The sequence below is a fragment of the Meleagris gallopavo genome, chromosome 1 (genome assembly GCF_905368555.1).
Source record: "Meleagris gallopavo chromosome 1, MGAL_WU_HG_1.1, whole genome shotgun sequence".
NCBI classification, from domain to species: Eukaryota; Metazoa; Chordata; class Aves; order Galliformes; family Phasianidae; genus Meleagris; species Meleagris gallopavo.
Window position 1 is genome coordinate 110,358,561 of NC_139404.1, and position 18,046 is coordinate 110,376,606.

General features: G+C 42.1%; 1 long non-coding RNA gene across 1 annotated transcript; it reads right to left on the reverse strand.

Moving 5' to 3' along the window:
- Window positions 1-9,624: 9,624 nt before the first annotated feature.
- LOC104914641 (uncharacterized) lies at window positions 9,625-15,133 on the reverse strand. Its single transcript, XR_004162096.2, has 3 exons — window positions 14,354-15,133; window positions 11,543-11,707; window positions 9,625-10,990 (listed from the first exon to the last, which is right to left on the reverse strand). It is a non-coding gene; the product is annotated as an uncharacterized LOC104914641 (long non-coding RNA).
- Window positions 15,134-18,046: the final 2,913 nt, after the last annotated feature.

Below are 18,046 nucleotides of genomic sequence, written 5' to 3' on the forward strand. Positions count from 1 at the left end.
TAACCTGGGAGTTGAATGGCAGCAACAATGTTCTTTGAGCAATATCACTGTCCTTGTAGCCAGAACAGTATCAGGCTGTAAGCAAGCCAAAAGTTGTAAGGAGAGGTAGTATCTTTTATTAGATCTGAAAATGGACTTGTATGCATCAAAGCTCGTCTGTTTTTACTAGAGATATCACTTGGTCTGTTGAAACAAAACGTAAGTAGATCCTTTGTCATCCATGGGCAGTCTGCTTTTTCTCAGGGCACTAATCCTTTTCCATTTAGTTTTTAACATTTTAGTTTGAGAAAGTAAATGTAATACAAGATCTCTATATATTGAAATAACCTCAGGGGAGACCCAAAGTTCATGCTGTAAACAAGAATTTATCTCTGTATGTTGCCTTTTTGAATGTCAAGTATAACACTTTGTGAAATTCCAACTGGTTCATCACTACTTCTATCTTTTGCACTGCCCTCAATTTCAAATTGAGACCAAGTGGACAAATTTGATCCCAACAAGTTACAATTCTGTTGGAAATCTTAGCTACTGGAGTTCTTCTTTAAACTTACTACTGGTTACTTCATAAGTTAAAATGAGGGTTGGATTTCTGACTCTTTTTACTTTTTTGCCTTTTCCTGTGTTTGCACTTTAACTGCAAGTGCAATACTACACCTTTAAGGGTCACAGATTAAAATCCCTAAGAACTGAAGGCTCTTTATGGTTCATCTTTAATAGAATAACCAAAACCAAACAAACAACGAGCAACAAAAACAACAAAGTATTTTTAGCTTCTTGGAGACAAAGTAGTTAATTGTTTGTTTTCTGAAATGACAGAAAAACTGTTACTCATTCAAGTTGTTGTGTTTGGTTTTTTCCCCTGCTAACAAACATTTCTAGTAGATGAACCATAAAAAGCCCTCAGCTCTTAGAGATTTAAGTTTGTGACTATAAAGCATTGCAAAAGACCAATTCCTTGCTATTCTCAGGTGAAAATTCTGACTGACGTGGTTAATGCCACTCACCAAGCAATGGCAGACTTCAAAGTTTTTCTTGAACCTTACTTCAAGGAATGTTAGTAGTATCAAAAACATGTGGCCGAAAGACTGCAGCTGATTGCTGTTTAATACAGATCTAAACCCTACGTGATAGTCTAAACCATTCATAAGCCTCTCTCCACTTTAAAGGAAAAATTAGGCTCTTAACTTGTTGACCAATAGTTTACACATGGACATCCCCTGAGCATGACCCACCTCACTCCATTATCCTCCACTACTGTGGCAAGAGTATAAACATAGCTTTCAGGATGAAATCATTCGGTGGTATGAAATTTGGGTCCTCAGAAAGTAGGATATGTAGACAGAATTGAGTTTTGTAGTAGTAAGCAAGCTGAACAAGGAGCATGCTAGCAAGCCAGCGCCTGTGGTCAGGGCTGGAGGAAGCCTGGAATTCACATTTCCCTTAGTCAGCAAGCAGACAGCAAGTGTATTACAAATTGCTCAGTCCAGGGAAAGAGAAACACACTGTCCTGAGCTTCTGAAGTATTCTGAGAGCAGATATGAGTAATTCATATTGTGGGGTTGATGACAACCACTTATCTGTTGTACCAGACATAAATGAGGTGCCACTGTAGCTATTGGGAGAGAAAGATAGGGTGAGAAAATAGACATGATACTGGGAGTCTGAGCAGAAACAATTATTTCCAGAGTACGGTCTCTTTAGCTTATCCTAAACAATACGGCACGCCGTCCAAGTATTACCTACGCAGTACTTAAGAACGCTCATCCTAATAGCAAACAGCTGTTTTATACAGACAGGTTTATGCCCTTCATTTAGTGCTCGTGGGCATGATTTGAAGATTGGTCTGCTTCTGGAAATGGCTGATCTTCCCACTGAGTACCTGTCCTGCACCTGAAGATGCTACTCTTTGACTTCAATCAAGCATTATTCCCTACTTTACTGCTTCAAAAGCTTAATTCTTTCCACCAGAGAGTAGAAATTACAAAATGATTCTTGTTTATGTGTACTTTGAACATTTGGGGTCCAAGTTGTTATTGGAGCTACATATAAATTTATTCTTTAGTATTTTTTTTTTTTAGGTTTTTTTTTTTTTTTTAATAAATGTATGAAATGTAGACTGGACCCAGGGAACATAGGGCTTGTTGTGATAAAACATTTTCAGGTGTAACATCTTGGATTTGCCTCAAGGCTGCTAAATTTGTATGCTGATAGAGCATACAATTAGAATGTAAGACACAACTCAATCTCATATATGTGAAAAAATCATCAAGATTTTACTTCCCACCACCAACATGTGTTGATACTTTTTTATTCACTTACTTTTAATGGTGGGTCAAAGGCCATCCTTCAAAACTGTTTGTTCTCATTGGTAAAACTCAGAATCAAGTATTTTAATTCACGTTAAATCTTATTATCTGGGAGAAGTACCTAATTAACTCAAATCCATTGCAAATTGGGGGGAAAAAAGTTCTCTTAAACTCTATTTCTGGAAGGAATATTGTTTTCTAAGCATATAATCTCCAACTTAATAACGAAAATTGTAGCTCAGAAATTGAGGATTTCTGCTGTAACTCTCTTGAAAACAGATTGGAACACATTTGGAGACTGTATATTATACACATTATATTAAACAACCGTAGCAGAGAAGAGGAAATATGTTGTTGACTTTTTCATCCTTTTTACATGCATTCATGGAAGGCCATCTAAATTTCTGATTGCTAATATTCACTCTCATATTTTGTCTGGTGTAAAAAGGGGGGAGGTTAACTGTGATGAAGAGAGATTATAAAATGTTAGAAATATCTCCCTTCTAAGTCTCTGTACTGCAGTATGGGAAGCTTGTGGTTCCCAGGCTCATCTTCAGATTTCTTCTGAGGATCAGGACAGAAGGATTAAGATGGAAGGACTGGCATATAGATGTTTCCCCGTGTTATTTTCCGTGAATTCTTTCTGGGACCCAAGGGTTATTTTGTTTTCTTTAACTACTATCATGCACTGAGTGAAGTATATTACATTCCTGGATATGTGTGGATGAGATCCAGGCTCACCAGTGATTCCTTTGGAGATGGCATTTCCTCTGCAGTTGTGATGGATGAGAGCTGTGGAGTTTTACATTCTTTGATTAGATGCTGCCTAGATTGGTATAATGTAGGCTATAAGGAGCTTGCTTCCATCCCATACTTGGTGGGACTGGTTTGAAGACTGGGATGGACATCTCTGTGAAGACTTCTTTCAGAGTAAAATCTTCTCCTGTACAGGAGTCTTTATTAATTTTTTTTTTCTTCTCCATAGAATGCAAGGCAGAATGGTACACGACAGTCAGACATAATCAGACATGTATAATCAAAAGGAAATCCTCACGTAGTGCTTGAGAGCCTTTTCAAAATAGCGCCTATTATTTTCATGTGCTTTTTCTGTGTAAGGGTGAAAGGAAAAAGTGATTTAAAAATCCTGAACGTGGCTCCAAGATAGTAGAATTTCACCAGCTGCACTCCTGAGGTAATTTTGCCAGTATCTAACATTTAAAGCGTGCATTTCTAGTAAGAAATGAGATGACAGAGGAAAAAGTTTTTAATAAATGACAAATGCAAAAGGTAAATGCTGCTAATGCAACCAGCAAGAAGGCTTTCTATCCTTGAGGATTCACTCCAAAAACATACAAGGAAATGCATCAGGGTTTGCCTTTTTATTAATGGAAGCATAATGTGATGAATTTACAGATGATAAAACTACATTCTAAGGTTTTAAAATTTAAAATCCCAAAATAAAAGGTATTAGAAAGGAACTGAACAATAAACAATCACACAGAAAAGGAATAACTTGTCCGAAACTTCGGAAAATTGTCCTCAACTCTCATTAACGTAGGAAATGTTAAAATTAAGGAAATCCTCAGTCATTAAAATTATCATTTAGATGTTTTACTTTGTGAGAAAGGGCACTTGCAGACAGCTGGGCTCTCAATTTTTCATGGCTAGTTCTCTCTGAAGTTGGACTCGCTGATCTTAATGGGTACCTTACAATTCTGGATATTTGGTGATTCTATGATAGGTTCTCTTTTTGGATTGAACCAATGAGCTCCTTCCAAGCCAAAACCTGTGAGTGGCTCAGGCACAGCTTCTTTCAGGAGCAGGTTCTTACAGCTGCTTCCCTGTAGCCCTGCTTAGCCTTCCAGTTCCATCCAAGCCAGACTCACCCAGAATATATTCAACATGTAGCTTTACAAAAACGTTGCTCTGGATTTTCAAGGCAAGCTCTTCCAATTCTGTGCATTTTGAACTGAAACATGGGCACACATGAAGGAGCCTACAGATGTGATGGCTGATTGAGGCATGATAGGGACGTGGGCACGCTGGAGAGGATCTTCCCTTAGGGCAGGTCAGTGGAACGTGCGACCTCCAGGCATTCTGCCCTGCTGGCACTCCTGGGAGTGCCCATAGAAGGGGACAAGTAGCCAAGAGAACTAAGTGTCCGAGGTCATCTTAGCAGGAGCAAGGATCTCAAGGACACAGACCAACAGGAAATCAAATTCCATGAGGTCCCCTTCTTATGCCACAAACTGCTCACTAAAGCATGGAGACAGATGCACATTGCCTCTATGTGCTGAGATAGGACAAATCTTGATGGTTGTGAGTGGGAACTGGATTTGCATTGGAAAGATCTAAGGAGCTGTCTTACCAGATGGGGTCTGGTTGAAAGGAGACTCATAGTATTTAGGAAAATAAGAACATTGATGATGTTTTATGCCACATTAGGAATACCTTTCAATATAAACAATAATCTAAACTATCCTAAAAGAATGAATGTATGTAGAAGAGACTGTGAAAATAAAATTCAAGCAATAGTTAAAATAAGGAAAATCACACGCTGGATTCATTAATTGCACCCCCAGTTGTCTGCTGTGTGTGCTGCTGTTTCTCATCCTTAAAATGTAGGAAGTAAAGGAAAGGAAAGGAAAAGGAAAAGGAAAAAAAAGGAAAAGGAAAAAAGGAAAAAGGAAAATGGAAAGGAAAAGGAAAAGGGATAATAAGGGGTTCACATGTTGACAAGGAAGATACTTTCTCATGATCTAAGAATTCAGATATAAGTTTCTGAGAGTCTCACGACTAAGATATCCGTGCTGTATAGCCTGTGGGAAGATTACTCAGGCTATGAACACATTGTGTCACTGGGATGGTCATATTTCTCTATCTTATCTGTGAGGAGCTGGCTTGGCATACAAGCTCTTGCAGAAACTGGAATGCAGTACAGAGATGCTAGAGTGACTCTTTGGTCCGCAGAAGCACTGCTACTGGGTTCTCAATCCACTGTGTATTTCAGGCCCAGCTTGTCCTATTTAAGGGATAGCTGATGGTGTAAGGAATATATCTTGTGGATACTGTTGGTGGTTTTTTCCTCTTTTTTATTATTATATTACATGACAAGTGTTGAATGATTTCTACACTGTTTTAATCTAACGTGATTTAACGGAGTGATCAAAATAAGGTGAGGGCTCTGCTTTACAGGAGCTCATTTATGATAATGACCTTTGTCCAATGTGTGTAAATAAGGGTGGACAACTTCAGGGTTGTATTTCTTGCATCCCAATTCTTAGAATTTACGTCTATTAAAATAAAATATTAACATATAGATCTAGAGATATGTCTTATTTAGAGCTGTACTGAATCATTGCAGTAAATATTGATTTATGTGACCGTGTCCTAAGATAAAATTAGGAAACACAGTCTGGCTAAAAAAAACAACATCAGACGTATTTAAAAGAGAAATCTAAAAGCTTAATAGTGCTTGCATTAATGGTTAAGAATGATTGTTTCCTAGTGCTTTACTAATATATACATTTTGTAATTCTGCAAGTAGGTTGGATGTTTGGAAGTCCTTAGGAAGCAGAGTGCTGAAGCACTGACCGAGTTAAGCCACAGGCTCCTCAGGTGGCCTTTCCAATTCTTCTGTTCTGTCATTGCCTGTGGCTGTGACTTCTCTTTGGCTAAAATCTTGGGGAGGAAGGTTTGGATTCTAAGTTAAAATCACACTGCCCATTACATTTACTATCCAAAACCAGAGCCCAGCTGGGAACACTGCACAAAAGCAGGAAAAGACCTCTGTAGATTTAGTTTTAGAGGAATTACTTTTCATCCACTGATGCATAAAATGAATGAGTATTTTAAATTTTGGTAGATGAGCACTTGAATACACTATTTGGTTTTGTTGCAATAGTTTTATCAGTGATATTTTATGTTCTCTATAATAACTAGTACAAATGTGATGTTTTTTGCTGAGGAAGAGGCTATTTCCTTCAAGAATAACAGCCTTTAACATATGTGAGAAATTGGGTGACAAATTAAGAACCAACTATTCTTAATTCCTGTATTCAGTGAAGTAAACTCCAACAAGTGTATTTATTTTTAATCTTCTTTTGTCTGTTTACAAAGGACTTGTCAAAAATTCTAGGTAACTGCTCTTCAAGTGGAAAGAATATCTGCCCTCTGGTCTCCCATGGGGAGGGTGAAGAAGTAAAAAGAACCTCAGAATTGGCTTAGCTCCTTCAGCAGCTGAGTGAGGATTTGTAACAGAAATGTGAACGCATACTACAGCTCTCAGTGGAAAGCTGCTCTGATACCAAGTGTTTGCGATCTAAAACCTAGCTTTTCCAGGCAGCCCCCTGCACTTTATGAAGGCTTTTGATGTATTAAAAAAAATCTTCCGTATCTCTGGATAACGCTTCACAAATATTTTAAAATTATAATCTCTTGTAAATGGAAATTAAATGAGTGCACTGGAAGCTTTCTTTTCAATCTGTAACACAGAGTATGGGCAGAGGCTGTCCGAAGTGAGCTACAGACTGCTAGCCATGCCCATGACATGTTGCAGGCAGCTGTGCACCTCGCTGCCCTGATTCTGTCAACTTCCTTGTGTGCTCAGGTACTGCTGGTGATGGGGACCATTGTAAAAGCACACGATAACAATTACTGCCAGTGCCAAATTCTTCAGTGTGAGCAATAACAACTTCTGAATTTCTTTATTACCCAGAAGAGGTAGTCAGTCACTACCCGGGAGAACTTGGAAGATGAGGTTTGTACTTCTAAGCAGGTTTCAACCACTGGATTCAGGTTCAAGCCATGGAACTGGAGATCAGCCTTGCCCGCATGTAATGCTGTGAACCCCAGCATCACTTTCCATTGTAAAGTTTTCCATAACAGTTCTCCTTGCATGTTCTCCCCCACCAGTTCTCCACTTCTGCTGGCTTCCTTTTGCTCTTGTACTTTTATTCTCTGTGACCTTTAATGACACAATTACATCTCCTGTGCCATTCATTATAACTTTATCTCCCCTTCTCTCCCCTGCCCCATGCCTTGTGCGTCCACCACATGTAGTTCACTGGGCAGGAGGATCTCTTTTCTCTCCAGTTTCCCTTTCTTCACTCCAGCTGCTCTGCACCTTTAGTTTTTCTTGTCCTCTTGGCCCCTGTTGCTGAGAGAGGGACTCTGCTGAAAAGATCTGCCTGTTTGAATGGACAGAGACTAATGACTGCTCTGACTCCCGCGTTAGAGCATGCTTTAGGAATGCTACATTGTTAGGAATAAGCATTTAAAACACACTTATGGTATATAGTCAGGAGTGCATCTAACCACATCATCTGCCCATATCTTGTTTTCTGTCCCAACAGTTTGAACTGAGCGAAATCCCCATTTATCCATGTTTTGTGGTCCCGTGTGTCCTCTGCCTGTTCTAGCTGCAGTCTCCCCTGGGCATATGCATGTGCAGCAAGAAGTTGTGGAAGCATAACTCAGCTTCCTGCTGTCCACCCTAGGGAGAAGAAGGGCAAAGCTGTGACAATTTGGGAGATTCTCTGAGTTCCCAGCCTAGCTCCTCCCTGCTTCTCTGCTCCAGAGACTGTCTGGCTGTCTCCTTGTTTCCTTCTCCTTGCCTTGTTGCATCTCCTCAAAGTCTCTGTTCCTCTTTTGCGTGCTAAGGAGCATGTCATCTGTGGCACTCTCACTTTCTCTTCTGTTGCACTGAGCACATATAAGTCCCTTCAAAGCTCTTGTCCTACCAAGGCAGTGCATTAATTGCTTCCTCTCTTTCATGCAGTTCTTAACATAACAGCAAAACTCTCACCATCCTTGTGTAGTTTCCAGTTTTCAGTATACCCATTCTTGTTTCTGAGATCAGCTATGCAAAAACTATGGGTGTAAATTTAGTAAGAAGACATCTGTAAACATTATGCACTCTATACCATGATTTCTTTTAAAGTATACAGTAAAGTTAGCTGCCCATATCACAGTTTGGATGGTATTCAGAAAGGCTTTAATTTTAAGCAATGGATCATTTCCTGGATCTAAAGAAAAAATTCTGAGAAGGCTCTGCAAGAACAGGAAGAAACATCACAGACTGCTGTGCAGTGCCGCTCTGATACCCCAGAGGGATTTCTTCCAGAGCCAGAAGAAAGCATGACAAATCAGTGAGGGGAAGGGTCAGTCGGTTGCAGGGGAGAAAATGCTGAGTTTGCCCTACTGGCTACCTTCACAGACTGACTGACATTCTTGCTGCATGACAAACGTGTGTCATCCTCCCAGACTGGGAGGGGAAAAAGCAGGAATGCTGGAGAAATAAGATGAAGTCAAGAGGACAATGGAGGGGCACAGGGGATAAATCCTCCTTAATGGAAGGGTCTGGGCTACTGGGAGGCATCTGTAAGGGAAGTGGTGGCAAGGATGTCACGGATTTTATATGAGGCGAGGAAGACATGCCAGGATGTCAGTCTTACTGCGAAAAGACAGGGCAGCAAGACATAGGATGCAGAGTCCATAAAAAATACTTGTGTGGGAGAGATGATGCCTTTGTCTAAAAGGTCACACGGCCTTTTACAAACTTTCCACGTAAACACTATTGAATCCTCATTGATCGCATCTCCACACTGTTGGTTTTGTTCTTTTTATGCTTTTTCTGGGTTGTCTGTGATACTTCAGTGTTAGAGAAGGAAGGCAGCCCAGTTAATGGCTTCCACCTTACATATTTGCTGGTTGATGTGTTTGGTCTGCTCCCAGCACTGACAGTTAGTCCTGTTAATAGCCACGGATGAAAGAAATGGCACGATAATGGTGAAGATTATGATTTTGTGACAAAAAAGAGATTCCTGGAGTGTTTTTTCTGTACACTCTTGAGAACCTTGCATGCTCTTCTGACCATCTATTCCCATGTCAGGAGACTTCCTTGGCTTACAGAGCACAGGTGAGCCATGGGGAACAGCAGAAGAGCCACCAACAGACCACAGATGATAAAATAAAGTATCTCAGCTCCCAAGAGTTATAGACTTAGGGGAAGCATGTCTACGCTGCAAGCTGAGCTTCAGCAATGTTTGGGTTGCAAATTCAGATACTCAAGGGTTTGGAAATGTCAGAATGGCTGCACTTGCCCACACAAGCCTGGAAAAGTGTCATAAATATCATATCCCAAGTTGGATGGAACCCACAAGGATCAAGTCTAACTCCAGGCTCCATACAGGACCACCTAAAACTCAGATCATATGTCTGAGAGCATTGTCCAGATGCTCCCTGAACTCTGGCACTTGGGGCCATGCCCACCGCCCTGTGGTGCAGCCCCTTTCCCTGACCCCCAGCTGCCCCTCCCCTGACACAGCTCCATGCCGTTCCCTCGGGCCCTGTCGCTGTCACACAGAGCAGAGCTCAGCGCTGCCCCTCCGCTCCCTGTGAGGAGCTGCAGCCGCCATCAGGCCTCCCCTCAGCTCCTCTGCTCTGCGCTGAGCACACCTCAGCCTCAGGGACCTCAGCTGCTCCTCATACATCTTCTCTTCTAGATCCCTCCCCATCTTTGTTACCCTCCTTTGGACACTCTCAGATAGCTTTATGTCCTTGTTATTCTGTGGTGATCAAACCTGCAACTGGTGTTCCAGGTGAAGCTGAGCATCCATCCAACCTGAGAGTCTCAGCTCTTTGTGACAGGTCCAGCATGCTATGTTCTGTGTGGCTCTGAGTCAGGCTGGGCTGTTTGGGTGGGTTTTTTGTCCATGAAAATGGATTTCTACTTTCAATCTGACATAAAAACAGGCAAATGTTTGCCTACCCCATAGACAATTGAAAATTAGGTTATAATGGACAATTTTAGGCAATCGTAATATAAATGTTTATACTAGTTGGCATAGAGCTACACGTCTTTTACCTTGTGTGCTAAATGAATCAAAATGCCTGCTGCAGTAAAGCCTGTAATCGTGCAAGTAGCCTTTGAGATCTGCAGTGTGCTGGAGCAGCCGAGCAGCAGCAGGTTTTCTTAAACTTGTTGGGAATTGGCTCCAAAATAATAAACTACAGTCAATATATTTTAACAGTTTACATATCCTGACAGAAAAATAAACAAAGCTTTGTGTGGTTGTGTGCTCAATTTCCTTGTTTACCATAAGGCTGTGTCTCAAACAGTCCCATTCCAGCTCTATTTTTAGGCAAGAAAAGAAGGACTGATGCCCAAAGTTGTAATGCACTGTGTGTTCCTGGGGAGATGGCAGGGAGAGACCGAAGTTGTGCTTACTTCTCCAAGACTGTAGTGCCGAGCCCCGTGCCACGTCCTTCTGAGCAGCGAGGAGGCAGAAGTGTCTCACTTGCATACTCTGGAACGTGCACAGGCGTCCTTGCAGACCTGCAGCTCAGCCAGCAATGGTGCCACAATGCAGAGCTGCTGGGTGAAGCAGAAATGCATTTTGCAAAATAAGCCCAAAGTTTAATCATTCTTGAGGTAGTGTACATCAGAAGGAAGTGAAAGTCCTCTCCAAGCAAGTGGAGTGATGTATTTGCTTGTTGTCTGAGGAACTAAGTCTCATGAGAAGGAAACCAGGCTGTATAGGATGTTGTATCAGTTTGTTATGCAGCTCAGGGGTAACCTTGTCTCTTACTGGCTATAAACACAGCGACAGAAACCATCTTCTGTTGCAAGATTTGAAATTGACTTTAAAATGAAGGGTTTGACGGCATAAAATTCAGCAATCCTGAAAATGAAAGCAAAAGTCAGCAGTGACATTCACATGAATCCTCCAAGTTACATAAACTAACCCCATAAAATATCTGCATTTCTGTTTGCCTGCAAGCATTTCCCAAGTGCTGGGACTGAATACTGGGGAAGCACACAGCCTGTTGACACTTGCCCTCTGCCAGCTGTTTGTGCTCTTGGAACTTCCCCACTTTTCCTCAGGGACTCCCAGATTAAGTCTGTGATTTGGGTTCAGCACTGCAGGGGATGGAGGCTCTCACCGTGGCATGAAGAGCAGTAATCTCTGACTGCCAGCACTTTCATACGGAATAGCTAACACAGATAGATCAATTTAACAAGCACCTTTTTTCCCTTTTTTACTAAATGTGTTCATGAATGCCTGTAGCAGCACTTACATGAGAGGTCAGACTGAGCAGCTGTTGCCATTGTAACTTCTTATTTAGTCACACTTGACAAAGCCGTGGTTTTCTATCTTTTGGAAAGATCAGTGTTTGATCTCTGCTCAAATTGACTAAGCAAATAAAACACCGGGTGATGTCCTTTTGGATACCTGGGAGTGAAAAACGTGGAGAAGTAAGTTCATCTGGTCTGCTGTAGGCTGAGAGGAATGACTTCCATGACACCCATCTCTACACTGCTTCAGCCAAAGGGCCTGGTTCTGCAATAGGATGGACGCTTCCACCAGCATATGGACGCATGCTTCTCGCTCCAGCTCCTTCAAAGACAGAAAAAGGTATGATTAGTATATATTATATGTTATATATCACATTCATAGTTTTAGTAATATCATACTCTATTGGATGTTAGGCAGAAATTCTTTCCCAAGTGGGTGGTGAGGCGCTGGCACAGCTGCCCAGAGAAGCTGTGGTGCCCCATCCCTGGAGACTCAAGGCCAGGTTGGATGGGGCACTGAGCAGCCTGAGCTGGTCGGGGGCAGCCCAGCACACGGCAGGGGTTGGGGCAGCGTGGGCTGTGAGGTCCCCTCCAACCCAAACCATAACTCCATGATTCTGTGCTTCGATCAGGTTATTTGCTTGTTCTTCTCTTTGAAACAGTAATAAATTTCTGCTTCTGTCTCTTACCTGTATGCTGAGTACACATAATACAGATGTCCATGAAATCTTAGGAATTATGTAATAGTCAGAATTAAATGACTACATAGTTGCACTTGTTAAATTCTTTTTGCATTGTGGTAAATCATTTAATGTGAACTCTTGACACTATTGATAGTAAAACAAAATAATTACTTTGCTACCATAAAATTGCCATCAGCTACAACTAAATTTAGTACAATGCATGTGCAGGTAATTTCTGCAAAAAATATGGGCAGCTCATGGCTATTTTTATGCCTATTTTGTTGTAACTATGTTTTATAGCTTGTATAGTCACAGCTACAGTTTCCTTTTCTTGGTGGTAGTGCAGATCAAACACTCTCTTTGTACCTGACAAGCCCAAGGCATGTGGATTCTAATCTGTCCAAAAAGAAGATTGTGCCAATTTATTTCAATCTTTTCTAAATTGAACTAGTTAAATTGATAACTCTGTGTGTGTGTGTGTGTGCACAGCTACTGGTGTTCATTTATACTTCTCTTTCAATTAATCTCTTCTGGCAGTTGCAGCACATCCTGCCTACAAACCAGTCCTTAAATTGAGCACTGTGTGTGCTTGTGGCAAGTTCAAAGTCTAGAAAATGACTGGGCTGCAAGACAAAGCAGAACTGAAACTAAGGTCTCAATGTGTTTTGCTTATTGCTCAGACCTCCTTTGCTGTATGACATCCCAGCCTGCCCCAAATTAGGAGGCTTGCCAACTGGGGTGGTTTGAAGCTGGTAGATAGACCATGTTCTCAAATGCTGTTTAAATGCATTGCCCTTCTCTGGAGCTACAGTGCAGAAATAATTAACATTTACCATTTTTTTCTTCGTAGGACACGCACTTAATAACGACCTCTAAACTTCTGCTGGCATTCATTCTCACCTTTCTCCTTAGAATTCACTTTGCTCAGCATTTAAGCAGACAAATGTGTCACTGCTATCACATAGAGGGGAGGGAAGGGGAAGGGGAAAGGGAAGGAGAAGGGGAAAAGGAAGGAGATGGGGAAGGGGAAGAGAAGGGGAACGGGAACGGGAAGGTTGCTTTCAACCATGTCGGTCTCTTGATTCTGTCTTGCCATGTTAATCCAGAAGTGACGGTGCTGGCAAAGACAGCAAGGCTGGGTATGATGGACAAGGGGGAGCAGGACAACATCTTGCAGCATCTATCCTGACTTGGAGTGTTTGTCAAACAGTACCCCCTTCAGCTCAATTGTTTGTTTCAAGTAGCACCTCCTCCTCAAGAATTCTTTGCATCGCTGATATGTGTCACGTGGACTGAGTGTGGCTGGTGACATCTCACCCTGGAACTGTGTGTGTCCAAGGCTGACTCACACTGCCTGGGATGCCACGTAGAAGTCCTAGCCACTGGAGTTTGACCCACAGTTAGGATCAAATACTCAGCGATAACGAATGAGAAAACCTTGCTGTCACCTGTCTGAAAGGCAGGAGTAAAGCAAAAGCTTATTTATGATTACAAGTTCTGTAATTAAACTGGTAGCACAATGAAAGTCTTAATCCAATCGAAAGTTCTTTGATTACAGTGTTTAAAAATGTGCCTTCATTAAAAACTCAGCAGGTCAACTTCATTTGTAATTGTAAACATTAATAAGTAGCACAGGAAAATCAGAGCAGCCTGGAGGATCTGGGGATGATGGCTGCTTCTGGGGTGAGGGGCAGTATCCATCTAATCCATTTTCCTTCCAGAGAGGAGGTAGCCTTTTGAGGCTCTGCTGTGGGACCAGCATTCTCTGCTCTGAGCACAGACAGAGAAAGCCCCCAGGAAGCGGCATGGGGCAATGTGCTCTTTTCCTAAGGGCTGCCAGAGAACCAAGTGTTGGCAAATGACTTCTCTGACAACTTTGGTTAGAAGTTTCAGACTGATTTTATTACATAGCTACAAGAGAAACTGGGCTATCCAAGTAATTTAAAAAAAAAAAAAGATCCCAGTTTCTGGCTTTGTGGCAATGCTCTCTCTGGAGTTTCAGCCCCTTCCCTGCCCTCTGATCTCAGCAATGCCTTCACTCCCTCCCGTCTGTGCACCTGTGGCAGTGAGGTGAGCCAGACCAGGAAGCCAATGTGCCAGAAAATGCATCCCTTCTCATGCTGGTTAAGCTTCAAATAGCTGCCAGCAGTGCTGGAGGAGCCCCAGTGACAGGGAGTACGAGGCAGAGAGATAGGACTGGGAGTGGGGCATGGTGGAGGGGAACGGGGCTGTGTCTGCAGCAGCACCAAGCTGATCAACAGGATCCACTGTCATGTCAGACACACCTTGAGTTACACCATGCCACCACTATGGCTGGCTGTGCAGTGAGGGTTGGTTACCAGCAGTTATCTGACGTGTGGGCGGCAACATGGCTTTCTCATGCAGTTGTCTTCTTGTCCAAGGGCAGCACTACCTGCAGCCTTACAGGAAGCGTTCACTACAGAGAGAGTCCCATCAGCTTCAGAGGAGGGCCTGAAGGGCTTGAACTTCTGCATGTAGGCCAACCTGCGGGGGGGTTCCTGTCAGGTGCAGTTAGGGATGCTCAACTGGAATGATAGAAGCATAAACCATGAGCTAAATGTGCATACCTGTGCAGCAATGTTACAGAAGGAGCTGAGGTAGTAGGACATTTTGGAGTGAGACTGGTCTCTTCTTAGATAGAATCATAGAATTACAAAATAATTAAGCTTGGAAAAGACCTCTAATACCATCTAGTCCAACCAGCAGCCCATCACACAATGCCCACCGCCCATGTCCCTCAGTGCCACATCCACATGGTTCTTGAACACCTCCAGGGACGGTGACTCCACCACTTCCATGGGCAGCCTGTGCCAGTGATTCATCACTCTTTCAGAGAAGAAATTGTTCCTTATACCTAAACTGAAACTTTCCCAGTGCAACTTTCCCTCTCATTCTATCACAGAGGCCAATCCCCACACTGCTACAGAGAGGTGTAAAGAGCCACACCTGATGGAGCTGGAAAGTCAAGTCCCTTTGAAGTCAACTGGAGGGAAACAGGCTTTTTCAGGATACAATTCGCCCCATCCTGATGTAGATACATACGAGTAAAGGTTATAAATACCCTAAAATTTTGAAGGGCCTTTATCCCCATAGGCGCCTATTTTGAAATGAGAGAATAGCGCCTGTTTCTTTCCAGCTGACACTCTAGAGAGCCTTCGATGGCTAATGGGAGCACACACTTGGCCAGATGAATCCCATCATTTCTCTCCTGGGACATGAGAGTTGAGGAAATGTGAGGAAATATTTCTGCATGTTTGCAGAATCATAAACACATTCTCATCATAAAGCAGTCGCTAAAAATTGCATCAGACTTGAAGGGAAAGGTAGTGATGAAAGAAGGAACTGCATTCCATTCTCTGAAGGACAAAGAACAAAAAGCTTTTGAAAGAAGAAGAACTGCCACAAATTCAGCTTTGTTTTGGACTGATGGAGATTTTTTCTATGCAGCGTGATGCTGACCGCACAGCTGCCTCTTTAGAACTTAGCTTTAACACCTGTACTGCAGTTTATTTTGGTTTGTTTTGACATTAGAGTCTCACAATCCTTTTTTTTTTTTTTTTTTTTTTTTTTTTTGTAGTTATTGTTTAGAAAAGTGTTATTTGGCTCACTTCAATGCCAAAGATAGAAATTACTCAATTTTCATTCTGAAGAGTAATCTACTTATGGCTGTGTAAACGCCCAAGGCAGTAATTGCTCAGCAATAGTCCTGCTCTGTTCAGACCTCTGACAGAGACCTTCTAGGTCTCTGTCACAATGTTTTGCCAGCAATGGGAAATTGCCAACACACCTATGTCTCCTGGGGGTATGAAGAAGCAAAATCCTCACTGCTGCCAGAAGAAACTCCTTGTACAAACACAGTGATATTTGCAATATAGCACTTCCATCAACAGCACTTATTTCCTTCAAGAGGTGGAGGCTCTGCTACAGCAGTAGTACAGGAAAGTTTATCAGTTTAGCTGTACCACAGGAGGGATATTTTGTCAACAGAGAGCACCAGTTCTGCACCTCTTGCACATCTGGTACAAGAAATGGCACCTATTGTACTTGACCTTGATGTCTGCACATTTTATTTCTTCTAGCAAAACTTTTGACTGCTGATTTAAAGAGCCACACTTCATCACAGCCTGCTAAACTTCCCTTTTTATGAAATAGAACTTAATACATCCAAGATTCTTACAAATGTGTAAAACATGTGCTTGAGAATATGTTATTATTCTTTAACATTCCTCCTTAGCTTTGGGATTAAGCTGGAATTAAGTTTAGATGAGGGGCACAGTTGGCCGTAGCATAATGATGCTTAGCTAGTTTCAGGCAAAAACACGCACTTGTTCTGGAATACTTTTGAAAAATACACTCAGAGAGGTTGTTTCTCCTCGAGAAGAGTGTGTATTCCCTTGCCTCAGCTTCTGCTTGGGAAGATAAAGCATGCAAAACAATGCTGTTATTTAAGTTGGGCTGCTAATATTTGATCCTCTGAGGGTTAAATAGTGTCACTGAACAGATTCATTTCCTCTCTGTCAGAGACAGAACTACACTGTATGAAATAATCTGTTTATATTCCTTTCCCATTCCACATGGACTTACAGAGCACATTAACATGTCTGTGTCAAGCATTCCCACATTCCTTTAGTAAAGAGCAATTGAAAATTAATTTTTTGAGAGGGCTGTGGGTTTTTGAATGGAAGTGATCCTCTGAAAATTTTGCATTAGAGAAGTAATTGGTCTGGATAGAAGCCTCTGTCCTCTAGAAGCACATTCAAGTGTTTGGAGTGATATTCCATGTCCCTGGAAACCAGCGATTCAGCAGATTTCTCTGAGTCTATTTAGGACAAATGAGATAGATGCTTAAGTTGGGGTATACAATTCATGGGAGAAAATTTAGGATACCATTAAATAATCAGTTTGGATAATGTAAAGGCAAATGCTTTTGTAGAAGTTTTATGAAGTATGTATGCCTGTTGGACAATTGCTGGGAAAAAACCCACTGACAGCTCTTATAATCAATGTGGAGATGTGGCACTGAGGGACATGGTCAGTGGGCATGGTGGTGGTGGGCTTATGGTTAGAGTAAATGGTCTAAATGGTCTTTTCCAATATTAATGATTCTATGATTCTACGTAGGAGCATATCATGGAATTATTTGGTCCATGTTGAACTGAAGCTGGCTGGGGGTAGGGTAAGGAGAATCAGGGCTGTGAAAGACTCATTTCAGATGGTCTTTGATCATGCTGCAAGATGCTCAGTGTTTCTGCCCAGGCTGTGCTCTCTACTCAGTTGCACAGGAAATAGGTTGGTGATAAGCTATAAAAGCTATTTTGAAGTCACAGGAGTGGAAGCAGGACACAGAAGTCGGGGGGGAAATAGGAAAAAAGAGGGAAGGGAAAACAAACACTGGGGAAAGAGAGCAGAAAGAAGAATTTCTACCTGCCTAAACTCCCTTTCCTCTGTGGTCTTTGTGCAGCTTTACTTTGCTCTGAGAACAGCTGCACAAGCCATAATTTGAGGCAGGTCCTTTCCCTGACCCCTTTGTATTCTCTGCTACCTAATTTCCTCGAGCTGAAACAAACAGGAAACATGCCTGGAAGATCTATGTGTATTTATATGGTGCAGGTGATGAGCTGGTGGAGAGAACAGCTTCACTTCGTGACTCCACTGCTCTGTGTTTGTGTTGCAGTAGATCATTTCCATGTTGTTATTTCAATGCTGCTCAATGTAAGTTGTCTTCCTCCTGCTAGCCCTGCAGTGAAGGCAAGCACCTTCCCAGCCCAGGAGTGCAGGCTGCCTACTGGGTTTGGCAAGCAGTAATTTCAGAGGAAGGTTGGCAATGCACTGTGCGGAAGGACTGCAGAAGGCTCCTTGGCTAGAACAGAGGGATTGCAGTGAAAAGTTCCCAAAGGGAATATAGGCCATGATATTTGCTTAGCAGGAGAGCGCTAGCATGTGTCAGTGACTTCTTG